Below are 23,182 nucleotides of genomic sequence, written 5' to 3'. Positions count from 1 at the left end.
TGCAGTACTGTACTTAAGAAGTTGGCGAAAACCACTGTGTGTTCATACGCTCTATTTACTTCACAACATCACGGATTTAACCAATGTACAAGAAATAAAAAATTCCTTCAGTCCAACAAACCATGACTCAACTGAGTTCAAGTGCATGCAGGATACTTACAAAATTACATGTATATTCATGATCCTCATGTTGTGATACACTTTGGTGTATATATTGTTATGAAGTCACTAAATCTTAGCCCCAGGTAATGGAAAGCAAAATCCAAATCTGTTCAATAGAGAACTTTGACTCTATAGTTGAGCAAATTCTCAGGACCGTTGTTCAGTAGCCACTTCGTCTGTCCATGTCCATCAGAACAGAGCACTGTGAACATCCCGACTACCTGCGGCCTCCCTGGCACCTCTTCTGATTAGTCACGTATCCATGTGCATAACATAATTCATATGTCTCACCGCAAGGTAATGACATAGAGGGGCCTACTATCCAGAAGAAGTGCTGGGAATGTTGGGGGAAGTCAAATGGGTCTTCCAAATAGACAATGACGCGAAGCATACTGCCAAACTGGTTATAAAGTGGCTTAAGGATAACAAAATCAATGTTTGGAGTGGCCATCACAAATCCCTGATCTCAATCCTATTGAAAATGTATGGGTAAAGCTTAAAAGGCCGGTGCGAGCAAGGAGACCTACAAACATGGCTGAGTTACACCAGTTCTGTCAGGAGGAATGGGCCCAAATTCCTACCAACTGAGTTCAAGTGCATGCAGGATACTTACAAAATCACATGTATAGCCATGATCCTCATGCTGTGATACACTTTGGTGTGTATATTGTTATGAAGTCACTAAATCTTAGCCCCAGGTAAAGGAAAGCTGAATCCAAATGTGTTCAATAGATCAATAGATAACTTTGACCTTACACATTATAGTTGAGCAAAATCTCAGGACCGTTGTTCAGTAGCCACTTCGTTTGTCCATGTCCATCAATACAGAGCACTGCGAACCTCCCTACTACCTGTGGCCTCCCTGGCACCTCTTCTGATTAATCACATATCCATGTGCTCATAACACAATTCATATGTCTCACCACAAGGTAATGACATCGAGGGGCCTACTATCCAGAAGAAGTGCTGGAAATGTTGAGGTAAGTCAAATGGGTCTTCCAAATAGACAATGACGCGAAGCATACTGCCAAACTGGTTACAAAGTGGCTTAAGGATAACAAAATCAATGTTTTGGAGTGGCCATCACAAATCCCTAATCTCAATCCTATTGAAAATTTATGGGTAAAGCTGAAAAGGCCGGTGTGAGCAAGGCGACCTACAAACATGGCTCAGTTACACCAGTCCTGTCAGGATGAATGGGCTCAAATTCCTACCAACTGAGTTCAAGTGCATACAAGATACTTACAAAAGCACATGTATATCCATGATCCTCATGTTGTGATACACTTTGGTGTGTATATTGTTATGAAGTCACTAAATCTTAGCCCCAGGTAAAGGAAAGCTGAATCCAAATGTGTTCAATAGATCAATAGATAACTTTGACCTTACACATTATAGTTGAGCAAAATCTCAGGACCGTTGTTCAGTAGCCACTTTGTCCATGTCAATCAGAACAGAGCACTGCGAACCTCCCGACTACCTGAGGCTTCCCTGGCACCTCTTCTGATTAGTCACGTATCCATGTGCTTATAACACAATTCATATGTCTCACCACAAGGTAATGACATCGAGGGGCCTACCATCCAGAAGAAGTGCTGGGAATCTTGAGGGAAGTCAAATGGGTCTTCCAAATGGACAATGACCCAAAGCATACTGCCAAACTGGTTACAAAGTGGCTTAAGGATAACAAAGTCAATGTTTTGGAGTGGCCACCAGAAAGCCCTGATCTCAATCCTATTGAAAATTTTTGGGCAAAGCTGAAAAGGCTGATGCGAGCGAGGTGACCTACAAACATGGCTCAGTTACACCTGTCCTGTCAGGAGAAATCGGTCCAAATTCCTACCAACTATTTGGAGAAGCTTTGTTTCACCCAAGTCATACAGTTTAAGGGCAATGGTACCAAATACGAAATGGATGGAAACTTTTAACTTTGCAGAAAGTTACAAAAATTCTTTAAAACATTCTCTCTCTCGTTATTCTGGGATTTGGCAAATATAAAAAAATTTGGTTCCTAATCGACCAAAAACGGGAAAGGTTTATTCCGATTTCATGTCAGGTAATGAGAAAAACTTGCAGATCTGTATTTTTAGATAGTGTATGTAAACTTCTGGTTGTAACTGAATATCCTTTCAGACATATTTTATTCTAGTTTTTAAAAGGGTACATAAATTACCTTTCTATTGCTGTTCTCGTGATTATTGGGAGTCCTAGTGCTCAGACCCTTAGCACTCAATGTCCATCCATAAGGTAGCGTAGATAGGTGAACTACTGTTTAATTTACATCTATGTTTTCCAATCTCTGATGCACAGTAAAGCTTGGCAGATCTTTCTTCATTTTTCCACGAGAACCGCTGCCAGAATCACCTGGTAGTGACTTACCTCCCTGCCAAACATTTAGGAGACAGTCGGTAGGCTCCATATACATTAGATGGCTAGCCTGTCAAGCTGAAATAGGTAGGTTAAGCCAACTTTTATATAATGTGTATGGAAGCCATAAATTCAACTACTGGAACCGACAGAAGAGGCCCCTGTGCAAAATCAATATATGTCCCTTTTCAATCCAATAGCTCATTGTAATGCACAATCCCACCTACTTTGAAGATCAAAATGGGCCGCCTAACTTCCTGGGCCCCTGTGTGGCTGCACAGTTTGCACCAATGATATGTCTGTGTGACGCCCTGGCCTATCAGGTTGTCACAGGGTATTGTGCAATCTGCCCTTCTGCGCAATATCCACCTCCTCCTTGGTTAAGGGTCCCTAACTATTGGTGTTGCCAAGAACAAGCTAATCAAAATCCTAGGAACACTCTGCACCACACCCACCAGACACAACAGTGGCCGACCTGAGTGGAATAGGGTCGCCCACTTAGGGGGTTGGTTAAGGGGGGGGTCAAGAGTGTCAGGAAACAGTGAATTGAGGAGTGACTCTTGAGAGGAGAGGTCAGTAGCTGGGCTCCTTGAGACTACTAGGTGGCAGACGTTAGTCTGGACCTGGTAGGAGCTGGACACCGGTCGCAGAGGATCGTTACAAGGGGCACGGACTGTCGAGGAGGACAGCCGGCGGCCTTGTACCATCGCCGGGCAGTGGCCAGGGCACGACGGGGTACGTGGATTCTAGGTCAGGAAGTAGCTTCAGGTGTCCTGGCAATTTACCTGACGAGAACGGAGCCTTCAAGATCCGTTCTCCACCTACTCCAAAATCGGGATACTAACGCAACGAGGGGGATAGGACTTTCCCACTATACGGTCCAGAAAATCCCAAGCATGAACCCTGAGAGCAAGCTCACCCATTTAGCCATACTGGGGAGCGGGACCCGATTAGTTTTACACTAAAGGGACCAACCAGAAAACAAGGTGCCAAGGCAAAGGTCACAGACTAACAGGCAACACCAAGGGGCACGAGATCCAGGCATGCTCCCTCTCAGCGGCTGCGGTGTTCAGAACTTTGGTTTACTACAGTTGTCGGTGTCAGCGTTATTGGACTGAGTACACGAGTGACCCTTACCGTCCCAACAGCACACCCCCGTCACCATCACCGAGTCCTGGGGCATTCCCCCTACCCGTGGAGGGGTGAAACACCTAGCTGCCCACACCATCGCCACCGGGTACTCACAATCGCAGCAGTACTCCATCTTACCACGCACCACGGGTGGCGTCACAAACTTTAATGAAACAGCCCCATATAAATACTCCCCCTTTTATTTGAGTGGCCGCACGACCCCGACCCCCGAGTCCGGAGACCCCTCGAGCCACCGCGGATCCGGATCCGAGCAGACCGGCTGCTGACGTGGGGGCAGCACATCTGCCCCTGAATTTAACATATTTAGGTATGAATGGTACATTATTTGTAGAAAGTCTAAGAGCCTCTCACGTGATATACGGCTCTGCAAGCACTTGGTGGCACGGTGTTCTCAGACTTTATTCACACCACAGAGTCTGACTAGCAACCTGAGGCTTTTGTATTGTTCAGCCGGAGCCGGGCATCGGCTCATTCAGGTTCACTGGAGGCAAAGTTAATTCCTGCAGACTTGTGAGCAGGACCTAAGAGTTCTGGTTGCTAATTGCCATGTGCAGCTGTCTCCTCCCTACTTAAAGCATGGCTTCCTTCCAGTATGCGCAGATGATAGCATCAGCATAAGCACGAGCAATCCCAGTCTTGGTGGTTATCCTGTTTATGGTAATCTGTGTTGCACTTTTGAGTGGTGTTGTGCGTTACTTCCTTCCAATTTTTGTTGTTCTCCGGGACACATATTGTCTCTCCTGTATGTTTTATGTAGTGTTTGGTGTACGAGTTTCCTTTCTCCCTTGTCCATGTCTTTGTGTGGGGTTTTGTCATTGTGTCTTCTGGCTTGCCCCAAGGGTCTGGGAGAGGGGAAGTAAGATCAGGGCTTGGACAGGAATTAAGGTCACGCTGGGGGCTCGGACCTGGCTACCATCAAGCCAACCTCCAAGATAAGGGACAGCGCAGGGTCTTGAGTCTGAGAGCCAGCCTAGGCTGTCCTATCCTGTCATTACATACCCTGTGACAGGGCCGCTTTAGATGGGCCACCCAGTGGGCTGAAAGTTACCGCCAACCGGCTACATGCAAGCCAAGCAGTTGTTTAGACAGGTCATTCACACTTCCATTCATACAGAACAATCATTGCTATGAACTTTCTGTATCCGTAGAACATGACATTATGGGTAGCGCATGTCCTGATTACAAGGGATACGTGCGGCCAAGACCTAGCAAAACGCGATGGTTGAGCGTTTTGCTTGTTTACTGGTGGATTTCCAACCTATATAGGAAGGCTAATGACCTGAAAAAAGTGTCCCTAGGAACGCTTGTTACCAATCGGTCTATATGGGTCTTAAAGGAGACAATAATTTAAGCATAGCCTTCTATCTCTGCTCTGTATGAGCTCTTCTTGATATGTTGCCGAAAGCAGATTCTGGTATCACATTATCAGCCATTTCAATGGATTTATTTGACAGGAAGTCTGTTGTTCGCAAGATAATATCTTTCTTTTCAATCACTACTTTATCACAAGTATATTCAGTTGCTTTGACAAGGATCTCACTCAGACTTTAACATATTTATATGCTTTTTACATATTTTTATCATTATGCTGTTTTGTTACTATTAAGTTTTAATAATATGGTAGAAGATAAGGTAACTTTTCAATCTGCTGACTGCACATTCGTAAAGGATTCTCATATGCAAAAATAATACGTTTGAAAACCAACAAACTCTCCTAGACGTGGCTATTGATTATATTTGGCCCTGACAATCGTGTTTTGCTGGATTTCCCCTTTAAATAAAATGATCTGCTGACATGTTATAGAGATGTGTCAGTAGATTACATTGATAGAATTTGGGCTGAGGCCAACAGTGCTTTCCAGAATGAAGAGACTCTATCTCTCTACAGAAAATTCACTCCTCTGTGCCATTTCTCTTAGATTTTTCAAAAAGGTTTATTTACATAGGAAAATGTCCTGCTTGATCAATAATATTACAATTCAATTACTGCTTGTTTCCAGAATACCTGTTGCTTCAGGATACTGTTCAGAATAAACTTTTGGTTGTGCCCATGAGGAATACGTTATTTGTGTCACGATGTAACTGTGGACAGGGGCTCCTCTGCTGTTCCTCACGCTAGGAAATCATAGGCTATCCCTAACTTCAAGGTTACTCCTGTTGGTGGAGATGCCTGAGTCCCGTGCCTGGTGATGCTCCTGATCAGAACTAATATGATATGCCACTCCCACCTTTGAAAGACAGGGCAGATGTGAGGTGGAAACACATATAAAGACAGACAAGGGACAACCGAAACTGTGACATACTATACACAAAGAAATAGACAATGAGAGACTGAAGAGAAAAGCAAGAGCAGGAAGGTATCACTCAGCAACAAGTACCACAATCACCAGAAAGTCTAGATCACAACACCTCACCAGACCAGTTAAGAAAAACTATAGCTGCCATAGAAGGAAGGATCTAGCCAGCATATATTGGAGGGGAGCAGATATAATTTGCTCCCCCTCAACATGTGATCAAAGGAGACTAACAAGCAGACTAGCAGAGATTAACTCTTGCTAGCCTGGGTGTGAACTATCACTCTACAGGTCAATGCTTGAGTCTGCCTGCATTGATCATAGATACCAGAAAAATTATATGATGGTGTGTCAGAATCTGTAGTCTGAACAGACCCCGACGCTGCCATGACAGACAGCAAAGTTTGTAAAAATCATCGTGTGACAATTTTTAGCCATTATATGACTTGTATCCTGCATTTTTTTTCCACGTTTTCCTCTTTAATTTAAAGTTGTCCCTGGGCTAGTGGGTGGTGATAAGCTGCTATGATGTCTCTCATACACCGCACACAGGGACATGAGGCATTCCTGCTCTTTCTATTTAGCACATATTCAGAAGCACCGGAGGCATCATGGAGGATATTATACAGTAGTACTGAGCAGTGTTGCTGTGAATCCAACTCTTGAGTGCAATAATTCACGGGAGAAAGCAGAAGTACTGTCTATGTCTCTGTCTTCTCTCCCTATCTATCTCCTTCTACCCCATATCCCTATTGTTACGGGGGGCTGTCTGATAATAAAATCTAAAGGAATATCAGACAGTCAGGGTCCACCGTGCAAAGACTCTGCTGCAGACTATGGCAGAGTGCAATACCTCTGTTAAACTCACAGAGGAATATAATTAGTAAATAAGGCAATTCCTCCCTTACTTGAAGGGTGTGTGGAATGATCTCTGTTAATGATCACAGAGACAAAATCAGTGAGTGTGAAATGGCACCTACCTAGGTCCGTTCCTCTAGTGGTGCCAGGAGACGGACAGCAGCGTAAGCTGCACAAAGCTCCTACCTGCGTTCGCTCCACTAGTGTGCGAGGACACGAACCACTAGATATGGCACCTGCCTAGGTCCGCTCTTCTAGTGGTGCAAAAGAGACGGACAGCAGCATAAGCCGCACAAAGCTCCTACCTCTGTTCGCTCCCCTAGTGTGCGAGGATACGAACAACTGCTAGATGCAGTATAAGGAACGTTACCCTAACGGCAACGTCCACCTACGAGTAGAATCACAAGGCCCAGCCGGACCATGTGCCTCAGGCACCTGCCTATGTCCGCTCCACTAAGAGGTAAGGATACGGACTCCAGCCGAAGCTGTAAGGTATAAGAACGCTACCCTGCCGGTAGCGCTCACCTAACATAGACAGAGAGATGCCTAGAGGGACGTGCACAAGGCGTCTACCCTCATGCATGAACCAAGAGGACTGAGCGCCGGACGGCGTGCATCAGGGTCTTATATAGACTTTGTGCCTTATCCAAGATGGAGGACACCAGAGCCAATCCGCTGCCAGAACGACATGAATGACGTCACGCTGGCCTATCACCGAGCAAAGCATCACAAGCACATGACCAGCGACCCATCGGCATAGAAGGTGTCAGAGACATGTGACCACGTGTCACAAGCACATGACCAGCGGCCAATCAACTTAGAAGGTGTCAGAGACATGTGACCTCGTGTCAGCGATGATGTCACCCGCACATGTGCAATGGCTCCAAGATAGGACTTAGTCTCCAGCGCTTGCACATGTGCAGTAGCAAGAAATCCGAAGATAGTCTCCAGAGCCACAGCAACCGTAACAGTACCTCCCCCTCAAGGGCCCCCCTCCCGGCGACGCAGGTAATCGGCAACTAAGTCGGGAGCATGGACAGCCTCCTCAGGCTCCCAAGAGCGATGTTCCGGGCCGTAGCCCTCCCAATCTATCAAGAAGAACCTGCGCCCTCTAACCATCTTAGAACCAACTATGGCTCGTACCTCATAGCTAGAGCGAGAGGAATCAGAGGCAGGAGAGTGCACTTCACAAGCGTGAGGTAAAATAGCCGGCTTTAGCAGTGAAACATGGAATTTGTCATGGATCCTAAGATGGACGGGTAACTTCAATTGGTAGACTACAGGATTTTCCTGTCGAAGAACCTCATAAGGACCCAGGAAGCGAGGAGCAAATTTGACAGAGCTCACTCTAAGTTTCACGTGTTTTGCAGAGAGCCACACAAAGTCCCCTGGAGAAAATGTAAGGGGTGGGCAGACCCCTTACAAAGAGGTGTAGTGTTGTAGTTAATGCAGATGTTATTTAATAAAAATGTTTTATTGCAATTGCACTGTTTTAGTGGGTTCCCCTAGTGGCCGGGTGGGACGGCTGTCCCCATAGCAACGGAGCAGGAGCAAGGTGGAGCCGGCAGCAGAAGGGGGAGGGAGGAAAAAGTGTTAGAGAAAAAGTTAGGACCAGGGGCAGTTGAGTCCGGGACGGGAGAGAAGAAGCAGAAGGGGCAGAGTGTGGGAGCTGGGTGAATAGGAAAGCCGGAGAAAAGAAGAGAAGGAGTAGCCTCAAGTGCGAAGCAGTACTGGTGTGGGTCCAGTCTGTGTTAGCCGGAGTGGGAGCCAGGTGAAGTGGATTAGCCGGGCACATCCCCACTGGAGGAGACGTCAGGAACAAGTTTTTTCCCCTAGCAAAAGTGTGAAGTCATCTGCTGTGTTTTGCCTCTGTGATGGAGAAGTGCTCAATAAACAAGCCTGCTGGTTCAATTGATCCACGTCCACAGAGTCTTTGTACAACTGACGGCGGCATCTACACCACCACACTCTGCCCCACCAAGTCACCTCCCATCCCAATAGTGACGGCGGAGCCGGGGGTTAGCCTGAGCGAAACCGGGGCCACGACTACAATCCCCGAGGCACCCCTGGCACCCCGTTACAAAAAGACAGGAGCCGGGCGACGAAACCGATCGGACACCGTCTTCATACGGTCCTTAGCTGCTTGGATCGACTCTTGAGTCCGATCCCAAACCTCTCTGGCATTAGTTGCCCAGTCGGCCACAAGAGGAGGAGGTGCAGCAGCGGGAAACGGTACCGGTACCCTAGGGTGTTGCCCATTATTGAGTACGAACGGTGTCTGCCCAGTGGCCTTAGCCAGCGAATTGTTAAGGGCAAATTCTGCCCAGGGTAGGAGGGAGGACCAGTTATCATGGTTCTCAGCAACAAAATGTCGAAGGTATATAATCATGGATTGATTGGTACGCTCAACCAAACCATTGGTCTCCGGATGGTATGCCGAAGAGAGATTCAACTCAATTTGCAGAAGGCTACAAAGATCTCGCCAGAAACGGGAAGCAAATTGCGGGCCTCTATCACAAATGATACGATCTGGCATCCCGTGAAGCCTAAAGACATGCTTGAGGAATAGTTTGGCTAGTACCCTGGAAGATGGGATTCTCAATAACGGTACGAGATGAACCATCCGGGAGAAATGGTCCGTAATGACCCACACAAATCTATGTCCCTGTGAACAAGGAAGATCACCCACAAAGTCCATGCCTACCACCTCCCATGGTCTATCTGGCACTGGTAAAGGATGCAAGAGCCCAGCCGGTCTCTGCCATAATGGGCGGTTGCGAGCACACGAGTAGCAGGAACCGACATATCTCTTGACGTGGCTGGCTAAGTGTGGCCACCAATACCACCTCTCGAGTAACTCTCGTGTCTGTCTAATACCAAAATGCCCACCCACCTTTGAAGTGTGGGCCCACGACAGTATATCATTCTGTCGATCCGGCGGAACAAAGGTCTTGCCCGGTGGGATTTGGTCTAACGTCACAGGGGAGAGCATATGAAAAACCCTGGAGGGAAGAATAAGACGAGGTTCGTCAATCTCTTCCTGGGTAGAAACCATAGAGCGAGACAGGGCGTCTGCCTTGTTATTCTTACTCCCAGACAGATAGTTGATGGAGAAGTGAAAGCGGGAGAAAAACAAGGACCAGTGGGCTTGGCGAGGATTCAGACGCTGAGCGGTTTGTAAGTACGTCAGATTATTATGGTCTGTATAGACCTGGAAAGGATGTTTCGCTCCTTCCAGCAAGTGACGCCACTCCTCCAAGGCTAGTCTCAGTGCGAGCAGTTCCGTATCCCCAATAGTATAGTTTCTCTCTGCCGGTGAAAAGGTTTTAGCAAAGAAGAAACACGGCCTTTTTCTACCTGCACCGTTCTTTTGATACAAGACCGCACCAGCACCCACTGAAGAGGCATCAACCTCCAAGAGAAAGGGCTTATTCTCATCGGGTCTTTGAAGAACGGGAGCAGTTGAAAAGTGTCTTTTTACTGCCTCAAAAGCCTGGGATGTTTCAGTAGACCAGACTTTTGGATTAGTACCTTTCTTAGTCAAGGCCACCAAAGGGGCCACCAAAGTAGAGAAATGGGGTATGAACTGCCTGTAATAATTTATGAATCCTAAGAAGCGTTGCACCGCCTTCAAGGAATGAGGTTCGGACCATTCCAGGACAGCAGAGAGCTTCACAGGATCCATAGCCAGACCCTCTTGTGAGATAATGTAACCCAAAAAAGGCAAGGATGACTGCTCGAATACACATTTTTCGAGTTTAGCAAACAATGAGTGCTCCCTTAAACGGGAAAGGACACAAACGACATCCTGACGATGAGTCTCCAGATCAGGAGAAAAAATCAGGATGTCGTCCAGATACACCACGACGGAGGATAACAGTAAATCCCTGAACACATCGTTTACGAAGTCCTGAAATACTGCGGGTGCATTATATAACCCAAAAGGCATGACGAGGTATTCATAGTGACCGTCTCGGGTGTTAAAAGCGGTCTTCCATTCGTCACCCTCTCGAATTCGTACCAAGTTATACGCACCCCGCAGATCTAACTTCGTAAAAACCTGAGCTCCCCTCAGTCTGTCAAAGAGCTCCGAAATTAAAGGTAACGGGTATTTGTTCTTTATTGTGATTGCGTTGAGACCCCTGTAATCTATGCAGGGACGCAAATCACCCTCTTTCTTCCAAACAAAGAAAAATCCAGCTTCCGCGGGAGAGACAGACTTCCGAATGAACCCCTTCTCTAAACTCTCTCTTATATAGGTCGACATGGCCTCTGACTCAGGTATTGACAGGGGGTAAACCCTGCCCTTAGGGGGAACTGAACCTGGGATAAGGTCTATGGCACAGTCATATGGCCTATGGGGTGGAAGAACCTCAGCACCCTGTTTGGAGAACACGTCAGCGAAATCCAAATAGGGTGTAGGTATGGGAGAGAGATCAGTTGATGCAACCGCAACGACCTTAGGTGGTAAGGGAAGACATCGGGATTGACATTTCGAACCCCAACTAATAATGCTGTCGGACTCCCAGTCAATTAGAGGAGCATGAGTCCGAAGCCATGGGAGACCCAGAAGTACGTCGTCTATACCCTCAGGCAAAACAAGAAAAGAAATCTCCTCTATGTGACCCTGAGACAGGGAAAGGCGCAAGGGAACTGTCCTCAATGTAATGGAGTCAGACAACATAGTCCCATTAACAACACGGACAGGAATAGGCGCCTCTAACATGATAGAGGGAATATTGTGTCTCTTTACAAATCCTGAAGACACAAAAGTCCCGTCAGCTCCGGAATCCACAAAAGCCATAATAGGCCATGTATTCTCAGAGAATGAGAGCTGACCTGGGATACTACACTTAGAGGGTGCGGAAGGCGTCTCTAGTAACCCCCCTCTAATGGTTACTAGGCCTGGGAGTTTCCCTGGCGGCTAGGACACTTGTTGGCATAGTGCCCAGCCCGACGACATACGTAACATATAGGAGGACCAGACTTGCGTAGTCTGGAGGACGTATGACCTAACTCCATAGGAGTGGGAGATGGTTCAGATGCTGAGGAAGATGGTAGTTGACCCTCAACAACTGGAATAGCTCGATGCTTAGGGCGTGAGGAAGAGACCTCGAGTCTACGTTCCCTATGGCGTACGTCGATCCTCGTTGCTACTGTGATCAAGTCCTCCAGAGAAGCAGGGACCTCACGAGTAGCAAGAGCATCCTTGACATAGCCTGCCAACCCTCTCCAGAAGATAGAAATCAACACCTTCTCTCGCCAATCTAGTTCTGCCACCAGAGTTCTAAAAGCAATGGCATAAGAACTAGTGGATAACGAACCCTGAGATAGATCTAACAGTCTCAGGGCCACATCATGGGTAACCTGCGGACCCATGAATACCGCCTTAAGAGCATCAAGAAAGTCTTTATGTCTCAGAGTAACCACATCAGAGCGCTCCCATAGGGGAGTCGCCCATTCTAAGGCTTTGTCCTGGAGGAAGGAGATGATAAAGCCTACTCTGGACCTCTCCGTAGAGAAGCGAGAAGAGTTGACCTCTAGGTGTATCTGACACTGACTAATGAAACCACGACATGATCTGGCATCGCCAGAATATCTGTTTGGCAGAGCAAGTCGAGGATCATGTGCAGATGTCACCATGGTCTGAGGTTTGTCCTCTATACTCTTGAGCCGCGACTCAAGTACTTGTATGTAACGGTGTAACTGCTGATATTCTGCCATAACTGCCAGACCCTTGGCTCAGTCCTAATGTTACGGGGGGCTGTCTGATAATAACCTAAAGGAGTATCAGACAGTCATGGTCCACCGTGCAAAGACTCTGCTGCAGACTATGGCAGAGTGCAATACCTCTGTTAAACTCACAGAGGAATATAATTAGTAAATAAGGCAATTCCTCCCTTACTTGGAAGGTGTGTGGAATGATCTCTGTTAATGATCACAGAGACAAAATCAGTGAGTGTGAAATGGCACCTACCTAGGTCCGTTCCTCTAATGGTGCCAGGAGACGGACAGCAGCGTAAGCCGCACAAAGCTCCTACCTGCGTTCGCTCCACTAGTGTGCGAGGACACGAACCACTAGATATGGCACCTGCCTAGGTCCGCTCTTCTAGTGGTGCAAAAGAGACGGACAGCAGCATAAGCCGCACAAAGCTCCTACCTCTGTTCGCTCCCCTAGTGTGCGAGGATACGAACAACTGCCAGACGCAGTATAAGGAACGTTACCCTAGCGGCAACGTCCACCTACGAGTAGAATCACAAGGCCCAGCCGGACCATGTGCCTCAGGCACCTGCCTATGTCCGCTCCACTAAGAGGTAAGGATACGGACTCCAGCCGAAGCTGTAAGGTATAAGAACGCTACCCTGCCGGTAGCGCTCACCTAAGGCCCGTTTCACACGTCAGTGAAAAACAATGACGTTTTTCACTGGCGTGCAAAACACGCACATGTCCCTGCGTGTGCCGAAAATCACGGCACACGTGGGTTGTCTAAGTGCAATCCGGGCTCCGTTCTCCGTGGCCCGTGATTGCACTTAGAGATTCACTCACCTGCGCCCGCTCCCGCTGTCCATGGTGCTGATCGCCCCCGCGACGCAGAATCCGGCCGGCGGTGACCCCTGCAGCAGCTGCTTCCGGGTCGGCTGTGTCGCGCATAATGAATATGCGCGACAGTAATCAGCCGGCACAGAAGGAGCAAGCTGCACGGGCTGCAGAGGACATCGCTGGACGCCGGGTGAGTTAAAATGTTTTTTATTTTAAAAGTACGTTTTTTTCTGGCACGTGTTTCACGGACCACACTACTGCGTGGTCCGTGGAACATCAGTGATGCCAGAAAAAAATGGACATGTCTCCGTGCAGCAATCACGCACACGCGGGTACGCTGCACGGAGACACGTGCAGTGACAAATCACTGACGTGTGAGCAGACCCATTCATTATAATGGGTCTGTGTATGTCCGTGATTCTGGTACGTTTAAAAAAAAGCACAAACGTACCAGAATCACTGACATGTGAAAGGGGCCTTACATAGACAGAGAGATGCCTAGAGGGACGTGCACAGGGCGTCTACCCTCATGCATGGACCAAGAGGACTGAGCGCCGGACGGCGTGCATCAGGGTCTTATATAGACTTTGTGCCTCATCCAAGATGGAGGACACCAGAGCCAATCCGCTGCCAGAACGACATGAATGACGTCACGCTGGCCTATCACCGAGCAAAGCATCACAAGCACATGACCAGCGACCAATCGGCATAGAAGGTGTCAGAGACATGTGACCACGTGTCACAAGCACATGACCAGCGGCCAATTAGCTTAGAAGGTGTCAGAGACATGTGACCTCGTGTCAGCGATGATGTCACCCGCACATGTGCAATGGCTCCAAGATAGGACTTAGTCTCCAGCGCTTGCACATGTGCAGTAGCAAGAAATCCGAAGATAGTCTCCAGAGCCACAGCAACCGTAACACCTATCATGTGTCAGGGGAAAGAGGGATTGGGCATATTAGACTTTAACATGCTCATCCTTTGTTCCCACTACTTAGTTACATAGTTACATAGTTACTTAGGTTGAAAAAAGACCTAGGTCCATCTAGTTCAACCTTCCTCCACCAGTTCTACATTTAGTCACTAAGTCATTTATAACCAACAATGTTTTGTGTACTGAGGAAATCATCCAGCCCTTTTTTAAAAGCTGTTATAGTATCTGCCATTACTACCTCTTGTGGTCGGCATTCCACAGTCTGACTGCTCTAACTGTAAAGAACCCTTTCCTATTTAGGTGTCGGAATCGCTTTTCTTCCACTCGCAGTGAGTGTCCCCTGGTCCTTAGTACTGTCTTTGGAAGAAATAAGTCATGTGCCAGTCCTTTATATTGACCACACATGTATTTATACATATAAATGAGATCTCCTCTGAGACGTCTTTTTTCTAAGCTAAACATATCTAACTTTTTCAATCTGCCATCATATGTGAGGCCTTCCATTCCTTGTAATAGTCTAGTTGCCCGCCTTTGAACTGACTCTAACTTCTGAATGTCCTTTTTAAAATGTGGAGCCCAAAACTGGATCCCGTATTCCAGATGTGGCCTTACAAGTGATTTATAGAGAGGTAACAATACGTTGGGATCACGGGATCTAATCTCTCTTTTTATACACCCTAGAATCTTACTGAAGTAGTCTGGCCAGTTATATAAAAATTCACCTTAAATATAAGAGAAATATTGAGAAAAATAGCTGAACATTATCTCATGTGCAACTAGCCTTAAGGCCCCGTCACACACAGAGATAAATCTTTGGCAGATCTGTGGTTGCAGTGAAATCATGGACATATTGTTCCATTTGTACACAGCCACAAACCTGGCACTGATTGTCCACAATTTCACTGCAACCACAAATCTGCCACAGATTTATCTCTGTGTGTGACAGGGCCTTTAGGGTGATGTATCAGAAAATGTCCGACCAGTAGAGACTGGCAAGACTCTGGTCCAGCAGTATTGTCGGTATTCCTTGGTCACTGGATGGGAGCCCTACAAATTTTCTACTATCTGCTGTTATTTGAAGCTTCACTTTTGAGTAGCAAGCCTGGTGTGACACCATTATTATGGCATGATGCACACATGACGTTTCAACCGCCTGGCTATACAGAAGAGTTGCCGGCCCCGATGGCAGGTAGGAGGCTGTTTACAGGCTCCAATCCAGAAGCCACCATGGATACTAACCTTCCCGCTGTATCAGGGTCATACAAATTTTTCACTCATCTGTACCAAACAGGGCTTTCTATTGTTCTCAAAATTAGTAGAGGTATCAGATTGCACATATTTAATGTTCTAGCTCTTATCTATGGTAGCAAATCACTTTTTAGTGGTTTTCCTCCTTTAAAAACCTTTTAGTCATGGGCTTGCTTTCTAACCCATATGTCTAGCTTGGTCACATTTTTGCTGACTATTGAAAGTTTGAAAATTGAGCAATAACTTTGCAAGTGATTGTATTTATAATGAAACGTAGAGCAATGACTTATCTGTTATTCATGTTGATTTCCCAACAAAATTAGTGCCCGTAAGCACAATGATCGACTGATGTAAGGTCACTGGTTGCAGTCACATTTCATGTACCAGGATAGCTGTTCTGCATTGGGTACAAGTGGATTTTGGAATTAAAACATTCACGTTTATCTCTCTGGCTGCCCTCTTGCCAGGGCCAGATCCAGTTCTTTGTGGCTCACGGGCAAAATGCTGTATGGAGAACCCTCAGCTAGGTCGAGATGACATTTTCAATGCCTTTGAATGGTTGTACCCTAAGACAATTAGGAAAAATATGCTCATATCAAACTTTGATTAGCTTAAAAAACATTTACTCCAAGTTAAAAAAAATAAATGTGAGATTTCTTCTTATACATAGGACATATTGACCACATCCAGACTGACCTAATCTAGAACTTTTCACAATTACCCATATGGCAGTGCACCACTTTCTGTAATAATTTCTTCTGTCCTGGGCCTCTTTTGTAATAATGTCCCCCATTCAGGCCCCCTTCTGTAATAATGTCTTAAATTCTGGGCCCCTTCCTGTAATAATGTCCTTCATCCTTGGACTTTTATTGTAATGTCCCATATCTTGACTCCTTTATGTAATAATGTACCCCATCTTAGTCCCCATATGTCATCCATCCTGGTGCCCACATGTTCTCCATATGTCTCTCGTTCTGGTCCTCATATGTCCCCATCCTGGTCCCCATATAATTCCCCATACTGGTCCCCTTATGTCCTCTATCTTTGTTCCCTTATAATTTTCCAGCCTAGTCCCCATAGGTCATTCATCCTGATTCCCATATAATCCCCAATATTGGTCCCCATATCCTAACCATCCTGGTCCCCATATAATCTCCCATCCTGGTCCCCATACAAGCCTTATCCTTGTCCCCATATGTCAATCATCCTGGTCCACATATAATCTCCATCTTGTTCCCATATGCCATCCATTCTGGTGCCCATAAAATCCCCCATTTTGGTCCCCATATGTCATCCATTCTGGTCCACATTTAATCTCCATCTTGGTCCCCATATGTCATCCATCCTGGTCCCCATACAATCCTCCATCTTGGTCCCCATATGTTATCCATCCTGGTCCCCATACAATCCTCCAACTTGGTCCCCATATGTCATCCATCCTGGTCCCCATACAATCCCCAATCTTGGTCTCCATATGTCATCCATCCTGGTCCCTATACAATCCCCCAGCTTGATTCCCATATGTTATTCATTCTGGTGCCCATTTAATCCCCTATCCTGATCCCTATATGTCATCCATTCAATTCCTCATATAATCCCCCATATGAATAAAATGATTCAAGTAAATAAAAAAAAGATTCTTCTTACCTGTCCGAGATCCAACAGTGCCTTTTTCTTACTTCATTTGTGGCGCAGATGGGCTGTGACGTCATATGCGGGAGTCTGTGTTGACGTCAGCTGTCTGCCTCTGATAGGCCAGTGGCTAGTGCCAGCGACGTACGTGCTTATGTCAGCTGCTGGTCTATTGATAGGCCGATGGGTATTTTAGCTATTGCGAATCATGGAGGGTTTCCTGCACTGTGATATATTTCCACTGTGTGTCTGAAGACGCTTATTCTGTTGAAACTAAGAACTGGGTCGGGGGCGCTGCTTCTTGCCGGGTGAGGGAATCGACTACAATTTTAACAATTGGTTCCCTCTAACCTGAGATAACCGATTCAATCCCACCCCTGATGAACACTACTTAAAGAGGTTCTCGTCTTCCAAAGATTGGAGCCACAGGGAGACAAAATGATACTGTGTTTCCCTGATAGTAAGATACCCCCGATAGTAAGACGTAGTGGGGGTTTTGGGGGGGTCGGCTAATGTAAGTCGTACCCCGAAAGTAAGACATAGTAAACGGAAAGCGTTATTTATTTATTTATTTTTTTCTTCTTTACAGTACCGGCCGAGCGCCCAGCTGAGCGCCCTGACATGCCAGCGGCCGAGCGCCCAGTTCTTCTTTACAGTATCGGCCGAGCGCCCAGCTGAGCGCCCTGACACGCCGGCGGCCGAGCACTCACCTGAGCGCCCTGACATGCCAGCGGCCGAGCGCTCAGCTGAGAGCTGTCACATGCCGACGGTCGGGCGCTCAGCCGAACGCTCGGCCACCGAGAAATGTTGCAGTAATGTTGTCCGTGGTCCATCAGGACCACGGACAACATACAAAAACACGCAGCCTCAGTGCCCTCATGTGCAGCAATCGCAGCAAGACCCCATACGGTACATTGCATGGAGACTTGCTGCGATTGCTGTGGGATTTTTTTCCAATATAAGACATACCCCGAAAGTAAGACATAGTGGGGGTAAAAAGAATGTAAGACACTGTCTTACTTTCGGGGAAACACGGTAATATTTTGGAAGGAGTAAACCCCTTTAGTTTGTGGCAGAATTCTGGATCATTTAGTAAATATCCCCAAATATTCTTACTTATTTTGAAGAATAAATAAAATCCTGACATTTACTCTTAGACAGTGTAGTTGTCTTATGATCTTTTTGCAAATAGTTAGGGTTTTGTTTACTGAAGTATCCAGTAAAAGTTCACATTAAAATATAGTAGATTGCAGTGTTTCACTGGACACCAACAAAGCAGCCACTGTACAGATATCTGATATATGATGACGAGTAAAAGAAAAGTACAATACATCACAAGAAGTGAGTTTATCTTCTGAAAGTCATGAGTATCGTTACATTTATTCCATATATTCTAGATAGTGAGATGTGTTATATAATGGAGCTTGCCCTCAGTCAATGAACTATATGTACCGTACAATGAGCAACCTAAATAAAATCACTGCTCGTTGTTGCCACAACATTCCAATATCTGATTGGTCCCCAATTTTTCTTGAACCTTTACCATTCCATCAGACAGGTATTCTACACTGATGGTATAGTGATGGCTGCAGCCAAATAGCAACTGCTGATTGGCTGCAGCAGTCATATGACAAAATGTTGTGTGACCATTGAGGAGCACAGTGATGTCCTCTATGGAACATTGTGTGACGCCCTGGGCAAGCCAGGGGTCACAGGTCACAACACCACACGCACCCCACATTCCCTGCAGGAACACCAAGGTCAGAACACAAATCCTTGTTGCCTTCCTCCAGGGGCTGATGTTCACACCAGGGGGTGGGCCAGGCGGTTGGCTCCGCCCACCGAGGAGTACACAGCTCTGGAGGCGGGAAAACCAGGCAGATGAGTTGGAGTTTAGCTGAGGGCTAGAGTGGAGTTTAGCTAGGGAAGTGAAGGAGAAAACAGTGGAGTTGAGTAGAGAGTAGAAGAAAAGTGACAGTTTGAAAGCCTGAAGTTGGTCCGGGTGTGTGCTCCGGACTGAGACAGCAAGGTTGACAGACGGCGGTGACCGTCTGCAGGAGAGGCTGATCGGAGGTTGCCGAAAGGACATAAATATGATTATTTATGTTCTTTGCTTGATGTTTTGATGAAGGAGGCTGCAATCTCCGAAACGCATTGACCTGTGCAAAAGAATAAAGGCATGGAATAATTAATTTACATCGATTGGTTTGGTGATAACCGCGGCGAGATACCCGGTTCCTTCTCCTGATTTTAGTCATAACATTGCATTGTTACTGTTTTGGTCTTAGTAGTGGAAAATCTTTTTCTTCCTGTATACTACAAATTACAGCCTGTTATCACATACCCTAATAGCTCAGTGCGTTATTAGACCGATTCCCAATCAGACCTGTCAGACTGCGGCTTTCTCCTCTCCTACCATTGAAAGCACATGGATGTTTAGCTGAGATTGAGGTTCATGTGTGTTGTGAGTCGGGAGAGATACATGTTGGCTAATGCTTGCCTTCATATAAGAGGATGAACCTACAATCGTGTAGCCCCCTGAAGACAGCAATGGTTTTAACATAATAGTGTAATGTATAATATGTAATTACATTATGTATTACATAAGGTGTAACATAGTGTGAGATATAGCAGTATTGTTAATGTATAGAATTTAAGATAGATAAGGTTAAGTGGGCCGCAGTATTAGAACCAGCCACAAGAGGTCATTGGTTTCCTCCGGATATAAAGTAGATTGATTTCTGTGTGTTTAGGAGATATAAGATTAATCTATTAGCCAGACAGGGATGGGAGGGATTTTAGGTTATTTAGGAAGAAGCAGTTTCCTGTTTGAGGGGCGTTGTGTAGTGGAAGCAAGATGGAAGACATGTAAGGAAGGAAGGTGTGAACAGACCAGGCTCGGTATGGAGACAAGCTCTCCAGAGGAGGACTGAGCAAAGGGGGAATCCTACTAGGCAAACTTGTGAAGAAATGCCAGATACATTGTCAGGCCAACGGTATAGGCTACCTCAGTGAAGAAAGGAAGAGCCCGGACTGCTGCCCCGAAGGGGCTCAAGGGAGGGCTACATGACTAGGAGGGATGCCAGGCCATAGGGTTAATAAGGGGTTAATGGAGAAGTCAGTTTGGGCGCGAAATTTGGGGGTGGTGCTAAGGGGCAGCCTGGATCAGGGGTCAGTGTGATTGGTCAGGGGGTGGTGCTATAGGGGGTCGTATATAGGGCAGGTCAGAGGGGGGGTGGGCCATTCCTACCTGGACAGTGACTGTAATCGTTGTGGCTGGATCCCGAAGATGGAGGACTTCATGGCACAGATGAAGAGGATGGCGGAGCAGCGTGGACAGCGGTGGATGGACGAACAGCTGCAGCGATGGTCTGGCGACGGTGAAGAAGATGGGACCCCCCTGCCTCCGAAGCGGCAGCGAAGAGCGCGGCCTCCGGAGCGCCTCAGCCCTGAGATGACGCCGAGGAGCCGGCAGCGGAGACGGAGCCCAAGTGGACGTGCGGCGGTGGATCTGGGAGCCGGGACGTCGCGAGGCCCCGGCCGGAAGTCGGGCCGCGGGCACCAAGGCAGCGGGGCGGTGAGCGACATGGCCGGCCTCCCCTCCTCTTCCGGTTCGCGGCGCACGGCAGTGACGCGCGCGTCGCGGCCGCGTGACCCGGCGCGGTCACCTGACCCGGCGCGGTCACCTGACCCGGCACGGTCACGTGACCCGCTGCGCTCGCCTGGCCCGGCGTCCCCTTGTGATCCGGCGGGCTCACTTGACCCGGCGCGCTCACCTGACCCGCCGCGGTCGCGTGGGCCGGCGCGGTCACGTGGGGCGGCGCGGTCACGTGGGGCGGCGCGGTCACGTGGGGCGGCGCGGTCACGTGGGGCGGCGCGGTCACCTGACCTGGCGCGGTCACCTGACCTGGCGCGGTCACGTGACCCCTCGTACTCACCCGGCCCGGCGCGTCCCCGCGATCCGGCAGGCTTGCCTGACCCGGCGTGGTCACCTGACCCGCCACGGTCGCGTGGGCCGGCGCGGTCGCGGGGGTCGGCGGGGTCGCGTGGGCCGGCGGGGTCGCATGTGCCAGCGAGGTCACGGGGGCCAGCTGGGTTGCGTGGGCCAGTGGGATCCCAGGGCACGGATGAGGCCGCAGTGGCAGCGGCAGCACAGGCCAGGAACAGAGCGGGGCCTATGCAGGAGCATAGGGTCCCAGTGCCGGCGGGGGATTCCGTACGGAGACGGCCCGGATCTGCGGGGCCCGGCCTTGGGTCACAGAGGATGGACAGCGACGGGACGGCGTCGGGGTCAGCTGGAGCGCGCGGGGATGCCGGACGGCATGCCCCAGGCGGTGATTACACGGCGGCGCCAGTGTCTGGATCGTCTCGGACGGCACGGAGGATGGATGGTGCTGCGGGCGGACGGGGCCTAAGGTCGAGTCTGCCGGACGGCGGGCTCCCTGGGCCTGGGTCCAGTGAGGAGGATGAGGCCACCTTGGAGGAAGACGTCGCGGAGGACGACACTGGGGACCATATCGTGGAGGTCGGCGAAACGGCTGGAGTGCGACGCGGAGGACATGTGACGGCTGTTTCGGGATCTTCTCGGAGTCAGCCTGGTAAGACCACGGTTTTTCCTATTTCTCATACACCTGGTTTGGCTATGGATGGTGTGTCTGGTGTTATGGATGGCGTGCAGGGCGTGAATGTGGTTGGTGGTACGGGTGGTTTGCTTGGTGGCCCGAGTGGTGGGCAGGTCATGAATGCGGTGACGGGTGACGGCAGTGTGGCATCCGAGTTGTTGAGGTTGGTCAGGGGTTTGTTTGCCCCTGTGGGGGGCCCTAGCATGGTGTGGCAAGGGGCGACGGGGCAGGATGTTGTGACTCCTGCGGCTGGAGGGGTTGCTAGTGGCAATGTGGCTGGTGAGCCGGTGGTGGCGGCTCCCGCGGCCGCAGCTGCGGCTCCCGCTGCCGCAGCTGCGGCTGCAGTGGACATTGTTCGATTAGATGACAAGGCGAGAGGGGAAGTGTATGTCTGCTTCGATGGACCGTTGGGGGCGCATCTGAAGCAGGAGACCAGGGAAAAAATATGGAAGGATGAATATGTTGAAATATTCTCATTGCTTCCGTTGGAAAAGTTTAATCTGGATCGGGTTAAACCGGATGAGAGCAAAAAGGACGAGGAAGAACGGCGGCGTTATCGCCTTATTCCTCGCACTTTTCAGAACTGGTTGCAGGCCTTTGTGATACTGGCCAGTGTGGTGGGGGAAAAGGCTCCAGATAACTGTTCGGCGCTTTTTTGCTATCTGGATTCTATTTGTGAAGCGTATAGGACCTACGGGGGGACTGCTTGGCTACGGTATGACGAGCAGTTTCGCCAGAGGAAAGCGGTCAGACCCAGTTTACGGTGGGACCACAAAGAAATTAGTCTATGGATGCGGCTGATGGCTGCGCCAAAGTCGGCATCGCAGTCCTTTCCAGGGGGTACCGGCGGGGGATCATTTGGCACCTCGCCGGGGACCAAAAAGGGCGTTTGCTGGCAGTTTAATGAAAAGGAATGCTGATTTGGTTCCTCCTGCCGATTCAAGCACGAGTGTTCGGGCTGTGGTGGCGCCCACAGTCATCTCAAGTGCTTCCGGAAGGGAAAAGGGAAGGCCGCTGAGTCTTCGTCAAAAAGGGAGGACCCCGGTGAGGGTAGATCGGATGGCGCCGTTTCTAAGTAGATACCCGGATCGGGTGTCGGCGGAATTGTTGAGTGAAGGTTTTAGTTTTGGTTTCAAGATACCGTCAGTGGTTGAGACGGGAGAGATTCGTTTGAAAAATTTACAGTCGACTCGCCTACATGGTGAGATTGTTGCGGATAAGTTACAGAAGGAGGTGGAACTAGGACGGATGGCGGGGCCTTTTGATGCCCCTCCATTGCCGGACTTGGTTGTGTCCACGTTGGGGTTGGTCCCAAAAAAGGAACCTAACAAGTTTCGGCTTATCCACCATTTGTCCTATCCTACTGGCAGGT

The sequence above is a fragment of the Anomaloglossus baeobatrachus genome, chromosome 3, assembly GCF_048569485.1.
Source record: "Anomaloglossus baeobatrachus isolate aAnoBae1 chromosome 3, aAnoBae1.hap1, whole genome shotgun sequence".
In the NCBI taxonomy this organism is placed as follows: domain Eukaryota; kingdom Metazoa; phylum Chordata; class Amphibia; order Anura; family Aromobatidae; genus Anomaloglossus; species Anomaloglossus baeobatrachus.
The sequence above is the reverse complement of the archived record's forward strand: the minus strand, read 5'-3'. Positions refer to the sequence as shown.